Source organism: Spermophilus citellus, assembly GCF_964194105.1.
Source record: "Spermophilus citellus genome assembly, chromosome: 10".
Lineage (NCBI taxonomy): Eukaryota > Metazoa > Chordata > Mammalia > Rodentia > Sciuridae > Spermophilus > Spermophilus citellus.
In genome coordinates this window covers 106,530,016-106,555,189 of record NC_138197.1, presented here as the reverse complement: position 1 = coordinate 106,555,189, position 25,174 = coordinate 106,530,016, and positions in this window count along the sequence as shown.

The following is a 25,174-nucleotide window of genomic DNA, read 5'->3' as shown; positions in this document are numbered from 1 at the left end:
GCACACGCTTATCATCCCAGCAACTTGGGAGGCTGAGGCAGGAGGACTGAAAGGTCAAGGCCAGCATTGGCAACTTAGCAAGACCCATAGCAATTTAGTGAGACACTGACTCAAAAGAAGAAAATAAAAACTAGTATAGATGTAAATCAGTGGTAAAGCACCCCTGGGTTCAATTCCCAGTACCCAAATTTTTTTTTAATTAAAAAAATGAAAAAAAATTATTTATTTTTCATCCAGGTATTCATTTCATTGATTTATTCAATTTGTTTTGACAAATATTTGAGAGCCTACTCTATGCCTGGCAGTGTTCTAAGTATGGGGGATGAGAGCCACTGCCCTGTGAGAATGCTTTATAGAATGGGAGAGACAAAGAGTTGGTTATAGTATGTTAGATGATGATAATGAGCAGCGGGGGAGGGAAACAAACAAAGGAGAGATGGGGCATCCAAAGGGTTGCAGAAGAGGTTGAATTCAGGGGCACTCAACCACTGAGCCGCATTGCCAGCCCCATTTTTTATTTTATTTAGAGACAGGGTCTCACCAAGTTGCTAAGCACCTCGCCATTGCTGGGGCTGGCTTTGAACTCATGATCCTCCTGTCTCAACCTCCTGAGAGGATGGTGTGCGCCACCATGCTGGGAGCAATGATTCTTAAAAGCCTAAGGAGGTGAGCTTTCAGCAGACCCAGTGTGGGTGGGTTGGGCAAGATGTTTGCATGAGCCCTGGAGGAAGAGCACTTTGGATGGTGGGAAAAGCAGGAACAAAGACTCTAGGAGTCTCAGAACTGGAATGCTCAAGGAAAAACGAAAATAGCAGTGAGGCAGGGCTGTAAGAGGCAGGGAAAGATAGTGGGAATGAGCGCAGAGAGGTTGGGTGAGGGCACAGAGCAGGGAGGCTCTCAGGGCAATGGGAACATTTTGGCATTACTCTGAATGAGGTGGGACCAGTTGGAGAGTTTTGAGTGGTGGAGAGATTTGACCTAACTTATGATTCAAAGAGTTTCTGCCTGCTATGATGAGAATTGACTTCTGGGGGCAATGTTAAGAAAGGGAGATCAGGAGGAAGTTTCAATAAGATTATTATGCCTTCGATGTTTATAGCAGCACAATTCACAATAACCAAATTTTGGAACCAGCCCAGTTGACTGTCAATAGATAAACATCAAGAAAATGTGGTATATGTACACAGTGGAGTTTTAGCCAGCCATAAAGAAGAATGAAATTATGCCATTTGCCAGGAAATGGATGGAACTAGAGAACATGGTACTAAGTGAAAAAGCCAGACTCAGAAAATCAAGGGTAGAATGTTTTCTGTCATAGGCAGAAGGTAGACCAAAATAAGGGGGAAAGGTAGTGGATTGGATATCATAAATATAGAGGGAAGATCAGTGGATAGAAGAAGGAGCTCTTGAGGGAGAAAGGAGAGGTAGGAAAAGGGAGAAAATGGGGAATGAATTTAACAATATCATACTATGTGCATATATATAATATATATAGCATATAAAATTTATATTATATAATTATTATATGATATATAATATATAACACACACATGTATTTATATATAATATACCATAGGAATTTCACTCTTAAGTATATGTATAAAGCAAGTATCATAAATAAATAAATAAATAAATAGAAGGAATATCAGTAGAGAAAGGAGAATTGGGGAGAATTAAGGAAAAGGCAGGGGTGCAGATTATGATGCTTTGGACTAGAGCAACAGGAGCAAAGTATAGGATTTTGAAGGTAAAAAGGTGGAGCTGAAATGATATGATAATGGTTTGGATTTACAGTGTGAGAGGAAAGAGGAGTCAGAAATGAAAGGAGGGAGTCACCATGAACTGAGGTAGGAAGCAAGGTACAGGAAGGCAAATCAGGAATTCATTTGAAGTTTGAGAGGTCTATGAGACAAGAGGGCATGGGGTCTGCTTGCCGGGTGCTCAGTGGAGAGGATTGAGCTAGAGTTTGAGATTTGGGAAATCTCAGAATACAGGTGGGATTTAAAGCCACAAAGTGAATTGGATCCTCAAGGAAGAGGGTATAGCTAGAGAAGAAAGATGTGAAAGTGGACCTAAATTAAGATCTGGTGCCATCCATATCCAAGCCCCTTGATATATCCTGAAAGCCCTTTAGTACGAGAGTCATAAAATTATTTCTTTCAGTTATCTCATCTTCCTATAACTCATTCTTATTCCAGTGCAATTGATTTTACTTTCTACTGATTCAGAGTACAAATTAATATTATTTTAGCTGCATATTGGTATGAACAGAATTCACGGGTAACATATGAACTCAATGAATCTTTTTCAATCATGTTTCTATGGGAATATATATGGTGAACTCCAAATAATTGTCTTTCATATTACCTTGGAAATATCCAAGTTTTTTAGGTGATGCCTACTAATTTTCATAGTGTAATAGACATATATCCACTTCCTCCCATCACATGGCTTATTTACCTCAAATTAATTCCAGAGCAGACTTGATTTGTGCAGTTCTCAGGGTGATAACTTTTTTCCCTCTTGTGTCAGGGGAATCCAGCTCATTCAGGACGGTAGTGGAAGGAAAGAGGATGAGTAGCCATTGAGTTGATGGAAATGGAATGAAAGAGCAGGGAAATCCATGTTTCTAATTCTTGGTTTAATTTTCTGGAAGCCTCCAAAGACACCCTCTCATTTCCTCTGGCTAAACATATTTATGCAAGGATTAAATTGTGTTATTCGCTATTGTCTTTGGAAGAACTAATTTCCTTTTGACACTCTTCTCCATTGCATGATTCTTTTCTGACTACCACTGTGATATTTTTTCACATTTGGCCTATTGAATCAAGAGGATCTCTCAGACTAGAATCTTTTTGTTAATCAGCATCACGTCTTATTCTTGTGCAGTTAGAATTAATCTCTTGCTCTCCTTTTTTGAGGTGATAATTCACTGTGGTTTTCGTTGTTCTTTTTAGCTATATACGACAGTAGAATGTATTTTGACTTATCATATATACATGGAGTATAACTTCTCATTATTGTGGGAATTAATCTCTTGGAATAGCAATGCATTTCACCATTCGTAAGGCATGTCTTCAAGTCCCATTCTTTTAGTTTCACTATGCACTGAGTTAATCTTTGGATGGGGTAAAATGTCATCATTATCACCAGAGGATTTCACAACCTCTTTCATTTGTTTAAGCCCAACAGTACTCTCTTGACTGGGGCAAATGATCATTACCTTGCAATCAAATTCTTTGGTGCTACTGAACTGGAAAGCTTTGATTTCTCTTTGGATTTCTGCTTCATGGTTTCTTTTCCATGATTCTTTCATATTTTCCTCAAGTAATTGGAAAATATTGCTTGAAGGTATTATTCTGGTGCAGTAAAAGGAACACATGTCCAAGCACCTGGAATGGTGGGCCAATGGACAAATTTCCTCTTTATGTTTTCAGATTAAATAGAGTTTGCATTGCTTTTTCTACTCCCTTCACTGGAGGCAATATAGTCTCAGAACTGGATGATCCCAAAGGGGCCCTTTATTGAAATCTCTACAGTTAGATGCATTTAAAAACATCTTTCATTAGTGGTTGTCCTTTTAAATTGAGCATCTTCAGGCATGTTAAATTTCCTTTCAGTTAATGAAAATCATTAAATTTTAATTACACATGATTTTAAGGGAAAAAAAAATCCCAAGATTGTTCTTCATAATGTACTTAGAAAGTCTTTGAGCAGCTTACCACCAGTGTATCAAAATTATTTTTTTTCATGGATTGAAGGTCATCACAGCAGGTGGTAATTTGTGAAGTATCTGAGTGCCTCTCTTTCCAGACAAAGGTCAATTTGCTGTCATTTGAGGAATCAGGGCTTATCAGCTTTTTCTTTTTATTGTATTTTTTCATTATTTGACAAACTTGCAGTTCTATGAATCTGTGGACATTGTAAAGAGATGGCAGGGGGCTGGGATTGTGGCTCAGTGGTAGAGTTTGCACGTGCAAGGTCCTGGGTTCTATCCTCAACACCACATAAAAATAAATAAATAAAATAAAGGTATTGTGTAAAACTAAAAATAAATCTTAAAAAAAGGAGATGGTAGTGTCCATTCCACAGGCTAAAATTCACAGGTGGCATTAGAGGAAAAATTTTTTTTAAAAGAGGAAAGAGATAGAAGGGAGAAAATGATAATAAAGGAGAAACAAAGAGAAATAAACCAAGATATGCAAAGAGAAAATTTTGGGGAAAAAAATCAGGAATAGGAAAATTCAGTAAAATTTCTGTTCTATGCCAAGATGGCCCCTTCCATCAGTGTTGGAATGAAATGCACACAGAGGGGCAGTTCTCTGTTGGACTCTCTGGTTTGAGTGGGCCATGCCTTCCAGATCAAATCAGCAGAAAAACTTTCTTTCCAGGTTACTAAACCTCTATTTCATGAAAGACCATCTCTCTTTTGGACAACAGGGAAGGGAGCCAAGGGATGCTAGCTTCACTTTTTAAAGTCTACTGCATTAAAGATGTTAACCTTGGGTGAACATACAGCAAGGATGGTGGCTAGGCAATGAAAACTGGGCACATTTTATGTGATAAAAATGATCCAGCAATTTATTAGAAAATTCATTAAATAAGCTCTGAGGAATTCTGTATGTTTTAATCAGTTATATTAGTAGACCGAATTACCAAATTCTACCACTGTCTTTAAAGTAATTGGCAGTTTTCTAAAAGCACATTGATGGGCATATTTTTTGGTATGGGTAGTTTCTAATTTATTGACCTCTGTAAATGTTTTGGGTGGAAGGACTACTGAATACCTTCTTGTAGATTACTTTTCTTGAAAATTCTCAGGCAGTAACTACCTTTCCTTCATAGAATTAATTATTCAGTTATGATTTAAGTATCTGATATTATATCTGTCTATCTATCCATCTATCCTAATCACTAATCCTCCCATCCATCATATATATTTATTTCTCATTTATTTTTATAAAGAACTATGAGTTTTTGATGTCCTGAGCTTATTGATATTTGACTCTTGTGTGTTTTATCTAGTGAAACAATTAGGATAGTTTTCTACTTTTCTTTTTTATCATAAATCATCACATATAGTCCAAACTTCTTTTAGAAAGCAAAGTTCTTCTTGACTAGTTAAAAATTATAACTTTATATAAGAGGATCATTATGAAAATACATAACAAGGAAAAATATGTCTTGATTTATCTCATTGGGCCCATGGGATAGAACAAATTTTATGCTTCCTTAGCAAGCACTGCTTGTGGGCTGTGTGTTCTAAGACTTCAAGAAAGAATGAGGAGATAGAGAGTTTATAGAACTGTTATTATAGGTGCTAGATACCTGTAAGAATAAATACAATTGATACTTATTATAGTCTCTTGAGGCACACTTATTTTTCAACTCCTAGCAATTGAGTAGGGGTAAAACTCCAAATGTAAAATGTAGTTAAGGACTTATCTCATGCCTACTTGATTCCAAAGCTGGGGACCTCTCTTCTCTGCTGTTCCCTGTGATCTAACTTCATGTTCCTATCCTCTGCAGATATCATACCTTTATGCAAATCCTAACGAGGAGTTTAGATAATTCATTTTCAAACAGATTAGAAATGAAATCAGAATGGAAAACTGAATAAGGTTTTAGAAATAGAGGTCTTTATTATTGCTCAATAGTAAATGACAAGAAATAATGGGGTTAAAGATATACTGGAGAGAACATGGGCTTTGAAATGAGCATTCTAATGTTTGAAGTCCAAATCACTGTGAGATAGTGGAAGAAATTAACCCATGTTCTCTTAATGGAAAGTTAACAATGCCTGAGGTGTATGTTTAGTGTGAAGATTAAATATGGCATATGTGGGTGGAAGTGGATGAATCAATAAATTATTTCTTTCCTTCTCTCTCAATTACCTCCCTAAATTGACAATTGACAGGACTGAATTAAATTTTATGTAAGTCACTTGTCATTTCTAATATTCTCTGAAATGGCACCATAAACATCACCTATGTAATTCAGGTTGTTACTTAGAAGTAAGTAGGCAAAATTCTCGAGAAAATGTATAGTTTGCTCAGGCTTAAAGATACGAATTCTACTTAATTCACTAACTTACTATGTATTTATGACCCACACACTGGTGAGATACAAAAAATGCCAAAGGTGATGGCTTTTATGCTTCAAGAACTCACAATTTCATAGTGTAGTGGTACGGAAATGGCTAGTCATGAAACAATACAGTAAGAACCATCTTTGAGAGTGAGTACATGGTGTTACAGAATATGGAAGAGCAATTAACATGTCCTAAGAATAGAGATCTTACAAACAGGGTGATATTGAACCTGGGATTTGAAAGATGGTATATTTTACCTGCTGGGTCTAAGAGCATCCCAAAGCACCATATTAAAGATTCAGAGACAAAAGAGAACACAGCATTTGGAGAGGGGCAAGAAGGGGTGATGCAGATGAAAAATGAAACCTGACCTTTTATGCCCTCCTGAAAACTGTAATTCTTATCCTGTAAGTAATGGGGGACCATAGAGTAATTTGTACAAAACAATGTCCTTATTATGTCTGTGTTTTAAAAAAATAGATAATTGATAGTGTGGAAATGCAATGATAAGAGGAGAGGCAGAATGACTGGTTCATTAGATATTATGTTATTAGTTATTATTATTGTCACTTTCCTTTTATATTTGGAGACCATTAAATTTTAGCTGACAATCATTCTCATAGGCCCTTGGAAAGTTCATAGGGCCACGCCACGTGCTCCAGTTCTAGCCAGCTAATGGCCCTGCCCTGCATTCCTTTTCTCTTTCATTCTGTTTGCATCCCTGAATGTCACTTTTCCCTGGGAACAAGAGTCCACCTCCCCAGCTCTGCTGTAGAGGACAGCCATGTGTCCTTCTTCCACTTACAGTCTCCCTTTTCTCTAAGGGGTATTATGGGCTGAGCTGTGACTCTCCATATTTGTATGTTAAAGTCCCATCCCTCAGTATCCCAGAAAGTGGCTGCATTTGGAGATAGGGTCTTTAAAGAGGGGAATTAAAGTTAAATGAAGTCCTCAGGGTAGACCCTCATCCCCTTCTAATAAGAGGAAATTTAGATGCAGACACACATAGAGAAAAACCACAAGAAGACAGAAATAAGGTTACGAGCCTCCTTTTTGTGAGGAGGCCCTCAGGAGAAAACATCTTGGATTTCACCTTATCTTGGATTCCCAGCCTCTAAAATATGAAGAAATAAATTTCTGCTTTTCAAGTCTCTCAGTTCGTGATCCTATTAAGGGAGCCCTAGCAAACTAATGCAGGGGAGGACGAGAGAAGAGAGTGCTCATATGTTACTGCATATGGCATGTGCATGTGGAATAAGTGTGTGTTGAGGTAGATCTAATGGAGGAGTGTGTGTACTTTTGAACACGTGGACTAGATTCACTTTTATTGAGCTAATGCTTCTGTACAGCCTATAGACATGAGGATGAACACAGATGAAATGAAGGAAAGAAACCATTGAGTCCTCTGGACTAAATAGGTGTGTGTGTGTGTGTGTGTGCGTGTGTGTGTGTGTGTGTAAAAATAAAATGATCTTATGTTATAGTACCTTTCCATTCTTTTTAAACCATTTTGTTTGATTAGGTCAGAAAGGACAGATTGAAAAAAGTTTTACAGAGTCTCAGGCTTCTATCAGTAACAGAAGGAAGTATCCTGTCTTATTTAAAATGAAATATAATACTTAGGAGGCAGAGAAAAACGATAGAAAAAAAGTATCTCTAGTACTATGAATGACAGCTTTCTACCCCTCTTATGATCAGATATGTACAAATATTCAAAACAAAGTTTCCTCCTTTCTACTGAGAGTATGTAAGAGTAATAAAGGAAAAGTAGAACATGTAGTTCGTTGCCCTTACCTAGTTCTAACTATCCAGGCTCTTGCTGAGTTTATACCATACTCCAATTTGGTTGCAAGGTGGCACAGCCCTCAACCATCAGGAGGTAGACTTGAAAGACTGAGGTTAATGGCTTTGAACTAGGAGACAAGATTGAGGTTGTCCCTAGGAAGAAAATACATAACTACAAACTCTCCAAGTGCACTGTAACCTTGAGTTTCAGCTGGGTGGTTAACATCCATCTGGCTGTGTGCTCTGGGAATATACTGAGGACAAATTAATTTCCCCAAACAAGTCAATGAAAACCAGCAAAAGGGAAGGGCACTGATATTCCACAGAAAGTGTGACCTTTAGAGCATCTGTGCTATTTCCAATGTGAGCAGATGCTTTGATCATTATATCATCAAATTGGAAGTAAGGGCATTATTATTTTTAAAATCTGAATGGCTAAAGTGTCTTCACTAACTGAGACAGCTAATAAAGCATGTATCTTGTCAACCACCTACCAAATGGAAACTGTTAGATGTTTTAATCTTTTCTATGCATTTATTTATGAGTACCTTGGCTTTAATTTGAGGAGGTGATACGAACACTCAAGGAAGGCTTTCTGTTCCCTTTTGCCATTCCTCTCAATCCCATAAATTGGTCTCCATATTTTTTCTTTTAAGATCTCAAGATTATAAGGTGCATTTAGCCTAACCATCTGGGTTCAACATTACTCATCTAGTTAACATTGATTGGCTAGAAGGTATATTTCTTTTTTCCTGGGCCATTTCTGGTAACGCGGCCTATTGCACCATATTTATTGACAAACCTAGCACTGCAAGAGAAACATGGGACTCAAACTTCATTTGCACTAACTCCAGCCAGGAGGCTTGGTTTTGTGTTCATGGCTTGCTTTAGAATTATTGCTGAGCCCTGTGCTCATTTCCATCCTAGAAGTCAGTTATTTTACAAGCATCATAGAACTGTAGCCAAGTAGCTGGAAGAAAAGAACAAGAGAAGAAGGGAGTAAGCCTAATCCTGAAAGAGGCAGCAGGTAGCAGTAAATCCAGTTGCTCTTGGCTCAGAGTTGTGCATAGGCAAACATTTTATGAGTCAACTAGTGTTACCTCGATTGCCTTACTTATAGAAGAAAAACAACTACTCCTGCAAGAAAAGTGAACTGGTAACACTCTCTTCATTTAACAATACAGTTCCTTCCTTGTGAATGTGTGTGTGAGGTAGGTTAGGTGTTTGCTAGAGATCATTATTGGGTGTATCTATAGATGATATATCTCATAATCCTTTGACTTGTTTCTGAGTTCAGAAACTCTAATTGGGTTTTTTTTTTAGAGCATTAGGGTAAAGAAAAGGAAATAAATGAACATTTATTGAGATTTCACATGCCATACTCTTGTTGAAATTTTTTTTCCTACGTTTGTTGCCAAAAGCTTGGTCCCTGTCCCCAGTGCCAATCCAATAATGAGAACACAGTTTTGAGAAAAAAGAAAAAGACAGTATATTTCTTTGCTAGCAAAGGAGAAACACAGGGGACTCCTGTCCCAAAGGCTGTGATTCATGTCCATCAGCAGGAACAGGGTTTCTGCTTTATTTTAATTTTTTTTAAGTTCTAGATGGACATAATGCTTTTATTTTATTTATTTATTTTTATGTGGTGTTGGGGATGGAACCCATCACACATGCCACCACCCCAGCCCAGGAACAGGTTTTTTTTTTTTTTTTTTAAATAGAGGTGATTTAGAGAAAATGAGATTAGGGAGGAGATATGAGGAAGGAGAAGTTTAGGGAAAAGAAGATTGAGAAAAAGAAAAAAAACATATAAGTTTTAAAGCTACAAGGGTTATAGTCAAAGCATCAAGTGAACCTCTATTACACATTGATAATCTTATGACAGTAACGTGTTAGTTTTAGGCTGAATTATATAGCCTACTGGCAATATCATATGGTGCACTGATCTTTATGTTCGAGTTTTTGTGATGAAAACACACCATCATACATTTGCTCTGTCCCTATCTATTTCTCTCATGACTATCCCAACAGAGTTTTAGACAGTATAACATCAAGCAGTTGGTCTCAACTTCAAGGGCCAGGGTCTTAACTGAATAGACAGTGTCCCTCCAATCTCAGAGTTTCTGATTAAGTAGTCTATGTAAGACAGAATTTCTGATTTTCTAACAAATATTTGTTGCTGTGTTACTGCTGCTGGCCTTGGAACCTCACCTTGGAGATCACTGATACAGAGGGACAATGTCCCCAAGGATAAGCCTTTAGCACTTCTTTTCCCCTTTTGACTAGAAAGAAAGATCTAGATTTCCTTTAAAAGTATTTTGCATATCTAGTGTTATCATTTTTCACTTATCCCTGATTTATATTTCTGTGTATGCAATGTATAAACTAGAAAGTGAATAGCTTTAATTTTTAAATGTTATGCTCGAATTCGGGAACCCCAAAAGACCACCAGAGACCCAAGATCGATGTAAGTAGCAAAGAGGTGTTTATTGCAAGCTCGCTCGGTCCTCCGCGCGCACACGCAGCAACTGGTGACGCTGAGAGGCCCGAGCCCAGGGTTTGCAGCAGTTTTATACACTCTTTGGGGAAGGCAGGGACTTCACATACATCATAGCATCTCTTAGCAAATCATCACACACTGTGGGAAAATCAAATAACAACTCTAAAACATGATTAGCACATTCACTGGTGGGAACAAGTTGGGTAGGGGTGATTGGTCAGTACAAAAGGGGTATTCATTTGAACTGACTGGTTTAAGCCAAGAGGGGTATACGTGCTGAACCACATGGTTTCCCAACATGTTATCAACCACCATAAACTACTGGGAGGGTCATCTGGCATCCCAGGTATTTCCCTGTCTCATGCTGATTGGTGGCTGCTAGGGGGTTGCTATGGATCCCCACCTAGCCTGACAGAGTCAGGGACACGTGGCGCAGCAGATCTCTCCTGTTATTTGTAGATAAACAACTTAGCAGGGTGGGAATGTGCCTAGGAGTGCTCTGTGGGTTTTTCCAAGGACAAAGGTGATGTCCCTTCCTTGGATAGGCTTTGCTCTGAGGTAGAGGCTGGTTTTTCATAAAGAGCTCAGAATCTTTCCAATCATGCAATACAATCATAAGATAGTGTCAGAAAAACAATTTTACAGAATAAGTGATTATAAAAATCTAAAATTTGAAGTACTAGAATTGAGGGATAAATGGTAGTAGGTGAATTAGATAAAGTACTCAGTACTAGAAATTTTCCCTTCAAGTCCTTCCCACTTCTGTGAGATTCTCTGAAACATAGTACACTGAGAAAAACAGCCTGGGATGCTAATCTCCACTTTAATAGAGAAGGAATCATATTTAGAAGAGTACCATGGTCTGCCCATGGCTGGTTTGTGGAAGAACCTCATTCTGCTGCCAGAGGAGGAACAGAAATATAGGAGGAGGTGATGTGGCAGACATTTTGGCTTTAGACAGAGAAAAAAATTCAATTCCTTTATTTTCTTTTAACTTTCACCCATATTGAGAACAAAGGCATTAGGGGCAAATAGAAAATGTTATTTTAATTCGGATTGGCCAAACTGTTCTAAAAGTCTTAGCACAAGCAAACTATGTGATCATCAGATGCTCTTGTTATTTGCTAACACATTCACATATGCTCAGCCCATTGGTTATGTTCAAAGCCAAAACAGCTTAATTCTCCATGTGTACTCTCCTGGGCTGTTCCAAGGACTTGAAAAGTTTGTTTTTCTTTCTTTATTTTCCTGTGCCCTTGTACTTATCTCTTTTTCTCTTTCTTTCATTATCTCTTCCATTCTCTTTGTTCCTGCCTTTATCACACCAACTTCCTTTTTCTACCTAATTTGCTTTAATTCACCCAGTTCCTTTCTCTCTGTGTTTTCCATTTCAATGAATGTGACATGCTTTTTAATTTATCAAGACTTCCCCTGAAGGCTTATTGTGTTTTGCCCTGAATAGGGACTGGTGGTAACTGTTTTTGGTCACCAAAAAGAACTCTTTGGAAATGTCAAAAGATATTAATACTATTTACATTTACAAAGTACAAAGCAGCTGGTGAAATTTATTAGTAGGTAATTACTTGTTTTGTAAAATGTGGAGTGACCACAATGATCACTCTTCACTTCCTGTAAGAGCCAACTGTAAAATAAAATAGAGGCAGCATTGCTTAGTGAAGCCCAGCTGGGTTCCATATCAGCTTTGTCCTATGCCACCTTGGAAACATAATCTCACTTCTGTGAACTCTGACTTCTTTGTCTGTTGAATAGAAATAGTAATATCTTCTTGCAAGTTGTTATGTGGATGAAATGAAAATATGTTGTCATCCTCCAAACTACCAGAGTAACGTTAATTCATTCTTTCACTCGTTCATTCATTTGAGGATGTGTGTAAGGCATTGTGAGCACAACAGCGAACAGGGTCTTGTGAATCACAGTAAATATTTTTGCCTTTTGTCCCCAAAGCATTTAGAAGACTATAAAAGGAACTAAACTAGGGAATAATTTTCCCTTTGAATTTTCTGGGTTAAAATATCTGGAGAAATGCAAGAATGGAATTAATGTATCTGTTGGGAGGCTTTTAGAGTTATGTATATGTGATCCCTGTGTTTGGAGGAAGTACAAGTAGAGTCATAAGATACTTGACAGAATTGTTGAGTTTTATGAGTCAACTAGTGGGTATAAGATGGAAAGGTGGGGATGATCTTCCACCTTTGTTTTGGGCTTTGTTTAGAATATTTGGATATGATGCTGCCATGTACCCCTAGACGGAACAGATTTGAAGGGGATGCTCATTTGTTCTTGCTTGGATATGTTGGATCATATATTGGATATGATGCCTTTAAAACCTCCAACTAAAACTTTGTGGTGGGCAATTCAATATAGAAATCTGGACTAAACAAAAAGTGTGGGAGTAGATATTAAAATATGTAGGGCTTGACAAATGCACAGCAAAGCACTTAGACCAGACAGATAATGGTACTGAGCTTAGTCAATGCCAGCATGGAGATTAAGGGAAAAAGTGGGAGTGATATAACTGACCATCTGGAGGGCTGAATGTATCTGTATTGGCAGAAGTTTTAAAGCCACAGTGTCCAAGTTCCCCCCAGGATTCCTTGGGTAGCTTATTTAGGGCAATGTATTAGCTTTCCATTATTGAGACAACAGACCTCAGACATTCAACTTATAAATAGGAAGACTGTGTTTTGGCTCATGGTTTGAGAGGTTTTGGTTCATGGTCTGCTGGCTCTGTTGCTTTGGGCATGCAGTGGGTAGAACATCAGGGTGGCAAGCAAGTGGTGGAGGAGATGGATACTTCATGGTAATTGGGAAAAGAGAGGGGGGGGAGGAAGAGACCAGGGTCCCAATATCACCTTCAAGAGTATGCCCCCAATAACCTAACTTCTTTCTATGAAACCCCACCTCCTAAATATTCTATTACCTCCCAACAGGACCATAGACTAGTTGACCAAGCCTTTAACACATGTTGTTGTTTGGGGATATTTAATATTTAAACCCTAGCAAGTAGGGTTCAAAACTACTTGAACCTTGATGGAACCAGACCTTGGGCATAGTTACTTCTCAGAGAAATTGAAAAAAGGAAAATACAATCCCTTCCTATTCTTTCCTATTTATCTATCCATCCATTTAACTCCCCATAAACAAATATCGCATAAATATTTGCATATCTTTTTAAAAATTTTTTATTTGTTTTAATTAGTTATACATGACAGTAGAATGCACTTTGGTACATCATATATAGATGGAGTATAATTTCTCATTCTTCTGGTTGTACATGACATAGAATCCCACCAGTCGTATAGTTATATGTGTACATGGGGTAATAATGTCTGATTTATTCTACGATCTTTCCCACCACCATACTCCCTCTCCTCCCTTCACTCCCCTCTACCTAATTTAAAGTAATTTTATTCTTTCCTAGCCCTCCCTCCTTATTGTGAAATTAGCATCTGCATATCAGAGAAAACATTCAGCCTTTGGTTTTTTGGGATGGGCTTATTTCACTTAGCATAATATTCTTCAGCTTCCTCCACTTACCAGCAAATGCCATAATTTCATTCTTCTTTAAGGCTGAGTAATAGTCCATTAGTGTATCTGTTATGTATATACCACATTTTCTTTTTCCATTTATCAGTTGAAGAGTATCTAGGTTTGTTCCACAGTATAGTTATTGTGAGATGAAGTGTTATAAACACTTGTGTGATTGTATCACTATAATATCTGTAATATGCTGCTTATAAGTTCTTTAGGTATAAACTGAGGAGTGGGATAGCTGGGTTAGAGGTGGTTCCATTCCAAGTTTTCTGAAGAATCTCCATACTGCTTTCTATAATGGTTGCACCTGTTTGCATTCACACTAGCAATATGTGAGTGTACTTTTCCCCCCACATCATCACCAAGATTTATTGTTGTTTGTATTCTTGATAATTGCCATTCTGACCAAGATGAAATTTTAGAGTAGTTTGATTTGCATTTCTGTAATTGCTAAAGATGTTGAACATTTTTTTTCATATATTTGTTGATTGATTGTATTTCTTCTTGTGTGAAGTGTCTATTCAGTTCCTTAGCCCATTTATTGATTGGGTTATTCGTGTTTTGGGTGTTAAGTTTTTTTATTTTTTAGTTCTTTAAATATCCCAGAGACTAATGCTGTATCTGAGGTACATGTGGTAAAGATTTTCTCCCATTCTGTAGCAGGTTATAAAATCAAATGCACTCCTATAAATCAGTGATGAATCTACTGAAAGAGAAATTAGAAAAACTATCACTTTCACAATATCACCCCCTCCCCAAATGAAATACTTGAGAATCAAACTAACAAAAGATGTGAAAGACCTCTAAAATGAATACTACAGATTTTAAAGAAAGAAATTGAAGAAGGATCTCCCATGTTCTTGGGTAGGCAGAATTAATATTGACAAATTGGCCACACTACCAAAAGCATTATACAGATTAATGTAATTCCTATTAAAATCCCAATGACACTCTTCATAAAACTAGAAAATACATTCATGAAATTCATTTGCAAAAATAAAAGACCCAGAATAGCCAAAGCAATCCTTAGCAAGAAAAATCAAGCAGGAGGCATCACAATACCAGACCTTAAGCTATACTACAGAGCAACAATAACAACAACAGCATAGTATTGGCACCAAAACAGACATGTAGACCAATGGTACAAAACAGAAGACACAGAAAAACTCATGTAAATATAGTTATCTCATACTAGACAAAGGCACCAAAAATATTCACTGGAGAAAAGAAAGCCTCTTCAACAAATGGTTCTGGGAAAATTGGAAATCCATATGTAGCAAAATGAAATTAAACCTCTGTCTCTCACTCTGCACAAAAATCAACTCAAAGTGGATCAAAGACTTAGGCACTAGAAAAGAGAGTCTGTGCCTAATAGAAGAAAAAGTAGGCCTAAATCTTCACCATGTCAGCCTAGGATCTAATTTCCTCAACAAGACTCCTAAAGTGCAAAAGCAAAATCAAGAATCAATAAATGGGATGGATTCAAACCAAAAAGCTTCTTCTCAGCAAAGGAAACAATCAATAATGTGAAGAGAGAGCCTACAGAATGGGAGAAAATATTTCCATATCTATAAAACACACGTTCATAGCAAATTTAAGAACAGAGAAAAAGCACAGAAAATGGTATATTCAAATAAAGTCAACAGTTGCTATTTATAGATACAAATTAAATAATTTTTATTGTTTGAATTTTGAAAAAAAAGTGTTGGTTAGCTAATTATCCAGGTTTTAATTCCCACGGAAATTATTTGTACATTGAGTAGAGAATTTTATTCTGCTAATCCATGAATATTTAATTACAATCTGCTTTTTTTACATTATAGTCTTATCTGCAACCAGAGTAATAAAGAATAAATAATAAGTGGAACAACATATGCAACCACTCGCCCACCTGCTCATGCAATCAAGGTAATGTAGTGCAGTAATTGACATTGTGGACCTGTGACCAGGCTGTCTGGGCTTAAGTCCCAGCTCTGTCACTCACTGGCTGTGTGTGCTGGGGAAGTTCATTTAACCTCTTCATGCCTACTTTTCCACAGTTATAAAATGGATGTAATAGTGGTTTCTAGGTCATAGGATGTCATGAAGATTAAGTGAGTTAACATATGTAAAGCACTTAAAATGAAGCCTGTTGTGTACCAAGTGCTATATCTATTATCAGCACAAGCAGAGACCCTTGAAGGAGCCATATGGCTCTGCTCTCAAGGAGTTTGTAGTCTTAGTAGGAAGTTTAAACTAGGAGATACTAGAATAAGGCAGGATAAGCCTGGTGAAGGCACACAGGAGGAGAAGTAAAAGTTTCAAGTTGACCTCTGATTTGAGACCTGTGCTATAAAAGGATGATAGCATGAACTTTTTGGGAAATACGTTCTGTGTATAAAAATTTTTAACATATAACTTTCATAATAATGAGAACATACTTATACACTGACTTATAATTTTCAGTGTAATGGAAATGCCTCAATTTTTTTGACTTTTTTATCTGCGTTATGAAATCAATATTTTGAAATATTTCTCTAGGACATTTGTTGGAGAAGAATCTCATAAAAATAAAACATTCTGCAACCTCAAAAAAAATTAGTTAGGTAGACTGTTTTTTGGGTCCAAATTTTATATATGTTGAAATTGAGGTTTGAAAGAATTAAAGTACTTTCCTAAAGTCACACAGCTGGTGTTACAAAAAAATCAACAGGAATGCCAGCCTCTGAATTGTGTATGTTTTTTAATTCTTTCATCACATATATAGTGTTACTGGAACTAGGTGAAACCATCTAGTCATAAGTACAGACCACCTGAGTTTCTTTTCTCAAAATAAAATTTGAAAATTGCATGCTTTGGCATGAAAGACTCGACACACCCAGGTTATGCAGGTGAATTATAAACAGAGCTCTCTGCATGTGGCTTCTATGGGTTTGCAATTCCATAGCATATCACTTGCCTCCAGGTTGTATAAAAAACATCTGAGCCTCCTTATTCAATAGCTTCCCTTGGCTAGGATGCCAAGGCCTGTGACAGGGACATAAAGGGAAAGGGTTGGGAGATGTCTGCCCTTGGGTATGAGTGACTGAAGTCAGTGTGCAGGGTTTGGAGCCAAGGACAACTGTCCAAAGTCAAAGGCAAGCTAAGGTAGAAGGCAGCTGGGGTAGGTTGGGGTTAGTCACTGAGCTGACTTAGAAATCCAGAAATCTACTGCCATTAGAGAGGGTCAGTTCAAGGGTATGCAATGTCAATGAGTTAGAATCAAGATAAGGCCACAGGGAGTGGGAAAATTAAAGGTGGGTGGGGGTCAGGCTGGCAGTGCAGAGGACAGATCTGTATCAAGGAAACTGGATCTCTGAATAGGCTTCCTGTTCCTGCTTCTGAGGTTAGCTTCAGCAATGCCTTGGCAGAGGCTGCCACAGCAGGGCAGCAGGCCTGGTCTAGACTGCACAGGTAAAAACCAGCAATGTGTTTATTTGGCTGAAGTGAGGCAGGCCAGGATGGAAGGCCAGCTGTTTCCCAGTGAGTTAACGGAAGACAACCTTAGAGATGATAACAAATCCCCTTCAGTCCTAGGAGACCAGCCTCATCAACATGAATATACTAATAAAGATTTGTACTTATCCAAGCACCATGACTACTTCAAGGGGGAGAAAACACTTTAAAAGTATTTAATTTCCTAAAAATTTCAGAGTAGACTTGGGTAGTTACTGGCTTTCAGTGGGAAGAGGAGGAAAACATAACAAAGGAAATATCATTTTCAGTGAATCAAAAACATATATTTTGCTGTCTTTGAAAAGTGGGGATCTAAAAATAAAGGAAGAAAGCTAAAACTTTTTGAAAACCTCAAATATTTGGATTTCTATACCATTCTTCCAATTGCAGACCATTGTAAGATGTTGAAATATAACTAGATTTGAGTGCCCCACCCTGAATTATGAAGTATCTGAAGATGTTGGGAACCTTCATTTATTAGTTTCCTATTACTATAGCAAAGTGCTTGAAATAATTAGCTTATAAAGACAAGAGGTTTATTTTGGCTCATGTTTTTGGAGGTTTCAGTTCAAGATCAAGTAGTTCCCTTGCTTTGGGCCTCTGACAAGGCATTTAGTAAGTGCTAAATTACTAAATTCCTGCTCTAATGCATTAACAATGTAGGAAGAAACTATGAACCCATGAGCTGAAGCATCACACACAATATCATACGCACAGAATCCAGCCAAAGGCTGACCTTACTAACTATGCAACTTGTAAAGTACTTTCTCTTCCAGGGACTTATGTTTCCTTTTCTACACAGTGGGGATAATGATACATTTGGCTCTCCCTATCAGAACAGTGAGGATAATAATATAGTTGGCCCTCCCTGTTGGGAGCTTCTACATCCATGGATTCAATCAAGATCAGATGAAAAATAATTTTTAACAAATTGCTTCTGTACTTGGCATGTACAGATGTTATACCTTGTCATTATTTCTTAAACAATGCAGGAAAATAACTATTTACATGGGATCTACATTGTAGTAGGTGTTATAAGTAATCTAGAGATGATTTAAAGTATAGGAGGATATGCATATCATAGGCAAATGCTATGCCATTGTACATATGAGGAACTAGAGCATCCACAGATTTTTATATCCAAAGGGGGTCTTGAAACCAATGTCTTGGAGATACCAAGGGATGGCTTTTGTCCCTACCATTCAGAGTTATTGGGCACTTAAGTCTAACAAACACAAAGTGCTTCACATAGGGCTTGGCTACTTCTCTGCAGATAAAACTAGAGGAAATTAGTGGAAATGGATCATTAAGCTTATCTTTATTTCTGGTGGTCCGTCCCCCTTTTAAAACCTCCACTAATTGTAAACAGCATTTAAACACTGTTAGGATGGGAAAGAGCAAGGTACTCTCTCTGTTCTGTTTTGCCCATGTAAATAAATGACTAGTTCTTACTGGATTAACGTGACCACTGATTTTTGAGAGAAAATGAGAAGAAGTGATGAATACAAGGGACAAACAACTGAGATTAAACATTAGAGTTATTTTAATAAGATGTATTTAAGACTTGGGAAGGCTGAAGTAGCTCACTGTTAGAGCACTCACCTAGTATGTGTAAGGCCCCAGGTTTTAACCCCAGAACAACAACAACAACAAAAAATTAAAAAGGGGGCAGAGACTGATTAGGGAAAAAGAAAAGAAAGCAATGATAGAAATGATTTGTTTTAGAAACTTAGAAAAGCTGTGGGGGTGTATGTGGTGGGTGCAAGTTGGTATCAGATAACTTTATAGGCGATAACATCTATATTAAAACAGCACATTTTTGGAAACTTGTACCCTGAACAGTATTTAATAGAGACTCATTTTTATATTGAACTGCTATGTAACACTTATTTTAGGATATCTTCATGAATTCTCCACAGGTAATTAATTTTGTGGAATATTGTTAGTTGGCCTGCTTCTTTCAGTCTTTTCCACCAGTACTGATAATATCAGGAAATTTTTAAAAGCTCATTAAGATATTTACTAGAAAATTCTATGTAGCTGGGCATGGTGGCACATGCCTGTAATCCCAGTGACTCAGGAGACAGAGGCAGGAACACTGCAAGTTCAAAACCAGCCTCAGGAACTTAGGAAGGCCCTAAGCAACTTAGCAAGATCCTGTCTCAAAATAAAAAATAAAAAGATCTGGGGTTATTGCTCAGTGGTTAAGCACCCCTGGGTTCAATCTCCCAAAAGAAAAGAAAATTCTATGTAGAAACAAAACAAAGCTCTTTACTTATACCTAGTTCTACCTCATTAGAAAATATAATGGAAAGAAAAGATCCTATTTAAAAATTAAAATAACAAAGAGTTATTTTAATAAGATATATTTAAGACTTGGGATTTTAGTGGAAAGACTTTTGTGGAAAAAATGGCAGAACTTCACTGAAGTATGCAAAAAAGACACACACACATACACATACCAAAAAAAAAAAAAAAAAAAGGCAAGATTAACCACATCTATGGATAGAAATACTCAATATTTTAAAAAAAGCAAATTCTTTTCTATATAATCTACAAGTTCAATGCAATACTAATTGCAATCAAAATATAAATATAATTTTAAATTGGAACTTAACAGGAAAATTCTGAAAATTTTTATAATAAAGATAAAGATAGAAGAAGAGCAAGGAATTTTTGAAAAGGAAGGTCAGAACAAAGGCATGCTAATAGCACTTGCAAGAAAATAAATTAAAGTTGTGCTTAATTAAAACAATGCGTTGTGGATATACAAACAGGCGAGTAGGTCAGTGAACCAGAGCAAAGGTTAGAAATAAATATTCTCCTACATACAAATTTGCTGTGTAATGGCTCTTGTGTCTAGATCACAGCTGAAGAAACCTATTTAACCCATATCTGGTCTCCAAAGGGTAAGAGTAGGCAAACTCAGAATTTTTCAAGTCTGTTTTTATCATCTCATTGTCCAGTGCAAGTCATACAGGTAAGCATGGTCAGAGTAGCAGGAACTGTAGTGGTGTATGGCAAGGACACATATGTAGGGAGAGGTCTTGAATTTGGGACCATTATTACAAGAAATTATCATAGGTAGGAATTCATCCTAAACTGGGAGTTTGGCAGGACTGGGTCCAGTGTCAGCCACCACTTACAATATATGAATTTTGATGCAGTCATTTGGCTTTTTAGTTCATGAGGACTGTAAAAATAATAATATCTATAACATGAAATAACTGTTGCAGATCAATTTCAATTATGCATATGGCTTAGCCTCCTAGTGTTTAAACCAAAGTAAATGCTCAATAAAGGCTATTTATTATTGTAATGGAAATTACCCAAGAAGACACAGTTGAACATAGCACAAATGTCTGGGATAGCTTCTGTTTTCAAGGACAAAATATAAACCCAAATGATATAACCTCAGTGACCTACTTAATTCAGCCACACCCTACCTGCCTATAGTTACCACCCAGTTAATCCATATTGGTGGATTAACCCACTGACTGGGTCACACCTCTCATAATTTAATATTTCACCTCTGAAAATCCTTGCATTTTCTCACACATGAGATTTTGGAGGACACCTTGTATCTAAACCGTAACAGGGGCATAGCATGGTAGGTAGTGTCAGAATTGAATCAGATTGTAGGACAGCCAGTCAGTGTTCACCAGAGAACTGAACTGATTTTTTTTTTTTTTGTGGTAAAAACCATTGCACATCTGGTATTAGAGTTCTTGGGAATATAAGAAACAGTTTTTATCAGAATGGGTTATGAGTTCTATAAGTTTATCTTCTGTGTTGAAGACTTGGGCTTAGGATCAACATTAAGGTGTTCTTTTGTTTGTTTATGGCCTGGAGTTTTGGCAAAATGGATACTAAGCATATGTTTAAAATCTTCTGTAATAGTCTAGGTATTCAATATCTGTCCCATTATTAGATCTGATATCAATGAATGTTACCTGATACCTTCAATGTTGGGTCAGAGAAACCTCATCATGATAGACATGGAAAATAACTAAATTAGCTAGATTTTAAAAAAAAATTAACAAATTGTCTCTTCTCCATGAATAAGACGATGTGCATTAGCATCCAGACATGACTGTCATGTGAGCAATTATAATATTGTAAATATAGGCTAGGCTTCTCAGCCTGGACATGTATGGTGTGAAGTTCATGTGTCATCACATAGTCAGGAGCACCGGCTGTGATTTGAGGGTTGCTGAGGCGGAATGACAGAACACTGACTTGTATGTGTCCTCTCACGTTTTCTCTTCTTATGTTTGTCTCCTCCCTTTATCGATTCCTGCTTGTGTCTTTCAAATAACAACAAATCTCTGTTGCTCTGTGCCTCTATTGCATGGTTAAAAAGTTGGCAGGTCCTGCTCCTTGTCCATGCCAGGTCCAATGGACTCAGAGGCCCTATGACAAGACTGTTATGCCTACCTGTGATCCTAATTTCATCCTCTTGGAAGGAACCTCTTGGGAAATATGGGTGATTTTCTACTTGCTACCCTGTGAGTTCAGCTTCTTATCACCTTAAACCTTAAAAACTCAAAGAAGCTCATTCACGTATTCCTTAACTACTTAATGACAGCTGGGAATGAAGAGATATTTATAACAACAACATAGTCGTTGGCTATGTAGAATCAAACTGTGTAGAATCAAACTGCACAGTGGTCAGTGCTCCAGGATCCAAAGGCATCCCTCCTGGCTCAGGTTCATCCGGCACATAACTACCAAATAATAAAATGCTAGCATCCACCGATGAGCTGTGCAGCCACAGGTTCTCATGTTGCCGGGACACTTCCTATAGAACGGGTATTGCAGTTTCACTGATGTTCTGCAATAACTGTGGGCTCCACAGTTAAACTGGAGACCAATCCGGTGTCTGCTTCTGCTGAGTATCCAGGGACTGCCCTGGAGAGAGCAGGAGGGGAAAGATGATACATTTTTCCTGTAATGTGACTATTTCATGTCTGTTTTCTCTTTCAGGGAGAAATTGGTAATAAAATAGAGAAGATATACAAACCTCTGGGTGTTTAGAGGAATTGAAATTCTCAAAAGCATTATTCAAGTTAAATCTATTTCTGTTCATATTCTGTTTTGTCTGCTCTCAATGATTATTCCTGGCATTTTGATTATAGGCAGTAATCCCTTCTGTTTTCTCTACACATCCCTGCTCCCTCCCAGGCTAATCTTTTTGAGCTAAACATTTTAGAAGGTTTGTGAAAGAATCATTAGCCATCATTAGATTATTTTTTTAACTTGGGCACTATAGCAGCTTCTGCCAAAATGCCTTTTTCTTTTCTTTTTATTTGTAGTGTGCCTGTGAATGTGATGGTAGTATTAGAAGACGCTAGAAATATTACAAAAATTTTGTTGCCATGCAGAGATGGCTGCTCTGTGTTTGCCAATTGTGGTTTCAGCTGGAGAACATTTAGATGCAAAGATGAGGATGTTTGTGTTTGATTGTTGGAGAAACACATACATGTCAAAAGGAGTGTGTGTGTGTGTGTGTGTGTGTGTGTGTGTGTGTGTGTGTGTTGGGTCAGAAGGGATTGAAAAGAATTTTTAAAAAGAAAAATAGAAAAAAATCCTTCAGGATAGTAGCACTCCACTCTGCAACCATTTGTTTTTTATACCAAATAAGAGCGTCTATGCAAGTACGTATGTACTAAGTGAAATATAACTGTGTTGGCAGCCAGAGGTTATGTACAAGTCCATTAAGGTCATGAGGATTACTTAAGAGAGTTAGGACAAAGGAAGTTGCCAGGGCTGTGGACACGGATTCTGAGAGGGATCCCTCAGTTGGAATCCTTAGCTTACGTAAATCAGGCACAACACTCAGTCAAAACTCAGCATGTACATTCACTTTCTTAGTTCTCTACCATTGAATTTATTTTCAACAAAATTCCCCATTTAGTAAATAGTGGCAACTTAAGCTTAGTAAGTTCAAAGTAAACTCAGTAAATGTGTTCTTTCATTCTTCCTGTTTTCTTATTGATGTTGCATTCACATTTTAGAATATCGAGGCATTATGAAGCAACTGTCATGCCCCTGCTATTGACTGAGTGTGTGTCCCTCCAAAACCTGTGTTGAAATTTAACTTCCACTGCAACAGTATGAAGAGGTGGGGCCTGTATGAGGTGATCAGGCTATGAGTAAAGAGTTCAGCTCCTTTTTTCTGTCTCTTCTGTCATGTGAGGACATAATGTTTGTCCTCTCTGGAAGATGCAGCAACTACATACTGCAATAACTAAATTCTGCAGCACCTAAGTACTGGGAGCAGAGAGCCATCCTCACCAGCCATCCTCACCAGCCATCCTTCCCAGCCTACAGCATTGGGAGAAAATATTTTATTGTTTAAAGAATGCTGGATCTGTGGTATTTTGTTATAGCAGCACACATGGACTAAGACATCTCCTGATCCCAGCTGCAGGGTTTGTTTTCTTGCCCATAGCAACCCAATGTCACATCCATCCATGTGATTTTTGCCTGTTTGCCATGCTGTTATGCTGTACAGGGCTGTGTAAAGCTGCCCTAGGTCCCTTTGCTTACATGTCTCTTGCAGCTGTTGACATCATACTGTTTCCATGCTGGGCTGGGGAAGCAAGGAACATGGTGTATTGTTCTGAAAATCCTGAACTGACCAAGAGTTTTTATTTTGTTCCATTACTACCCTGACCTAGACTGGGGAAGGGGCCAGATGCATAGTGTTTCTCAGAAGACCTGACCAACATTGGAATTTCTTTTTTTTTCAATTCTTACTTTCTTTCCTTGATTTTCTTTTACCTTTAATACTATTGTGTCTGCTGTGCATATTGAAAAAAAATTTGAGGGTAAAAATGAAGAATTGGCTGCTCTTTTGTTGTTGAGCATCATCTGGACACAAGCTCAGAATGCTTTGACTGCTGTTTGATAGGCAGTGGCAGAAATTGCTGGGAATGAACAACACATCCATGAGTATCCCACATGCCAGTTTACCACACAGGTGTGTGTGTGTGTGTGTGTGTGTGTGTGTGTGTGTACCTGCACACCTAAAGATCACAGTTAATGGTCTCAGGTCAATTCTTAGTAAGTTAGACTTTATGCTTCCCAAACTCCCAAGTTTAAGAACACATACATTGATTACAAATCCGTCATACTTGCCTGGTCATCATCTTATTGCATGGCATGGCCATGCTGAAATGCCAGACTCAATTTAATGTAGATTGGAGAGGCCAGTCTGATGGTAGCTCTGGCACGAATGCCCCCAGATCATTCTCAGCTGTCTCTAGAAAGAGGACTGACCACCTTCACTGACCTCCTCTGAAGTACTCAGCAGTGTGCTGTCTATGTATATACTGGACAAGGAAACTCATCCTCCTGTGATTTGGTTAAGATAGCTTTATTATGTGTTCTGAATATATAGTAAGATGTTCACATTGTAAAAAATTTTTTAAAAATCAGAAAATACAGGTAAGTGTTTGGATATAAAAGCATAGTAGTCTGTGGTTTTGCTCTCCAAGATTTTGGTTACTGTTGGTCAACTATGGTTTAAAAATATTAAATAAAAAGTTTTAGAATAAAAAAATAAGTTTTAAATTGTATGCCATTCTTGTGCCTTTGTTTTAGTTTATTAGTGATGATTGTTGTTCATCTCTTACTTTGCTTCACTTATAAATTGAACTTTATCATAGGTATGTACATATAGAAAAACAGTGTATGTAAATTTTGGTACTCTTCATGGTTTCCTGCATCCATTGGAGGTCTTGAAATATATCTCAAATGGATAA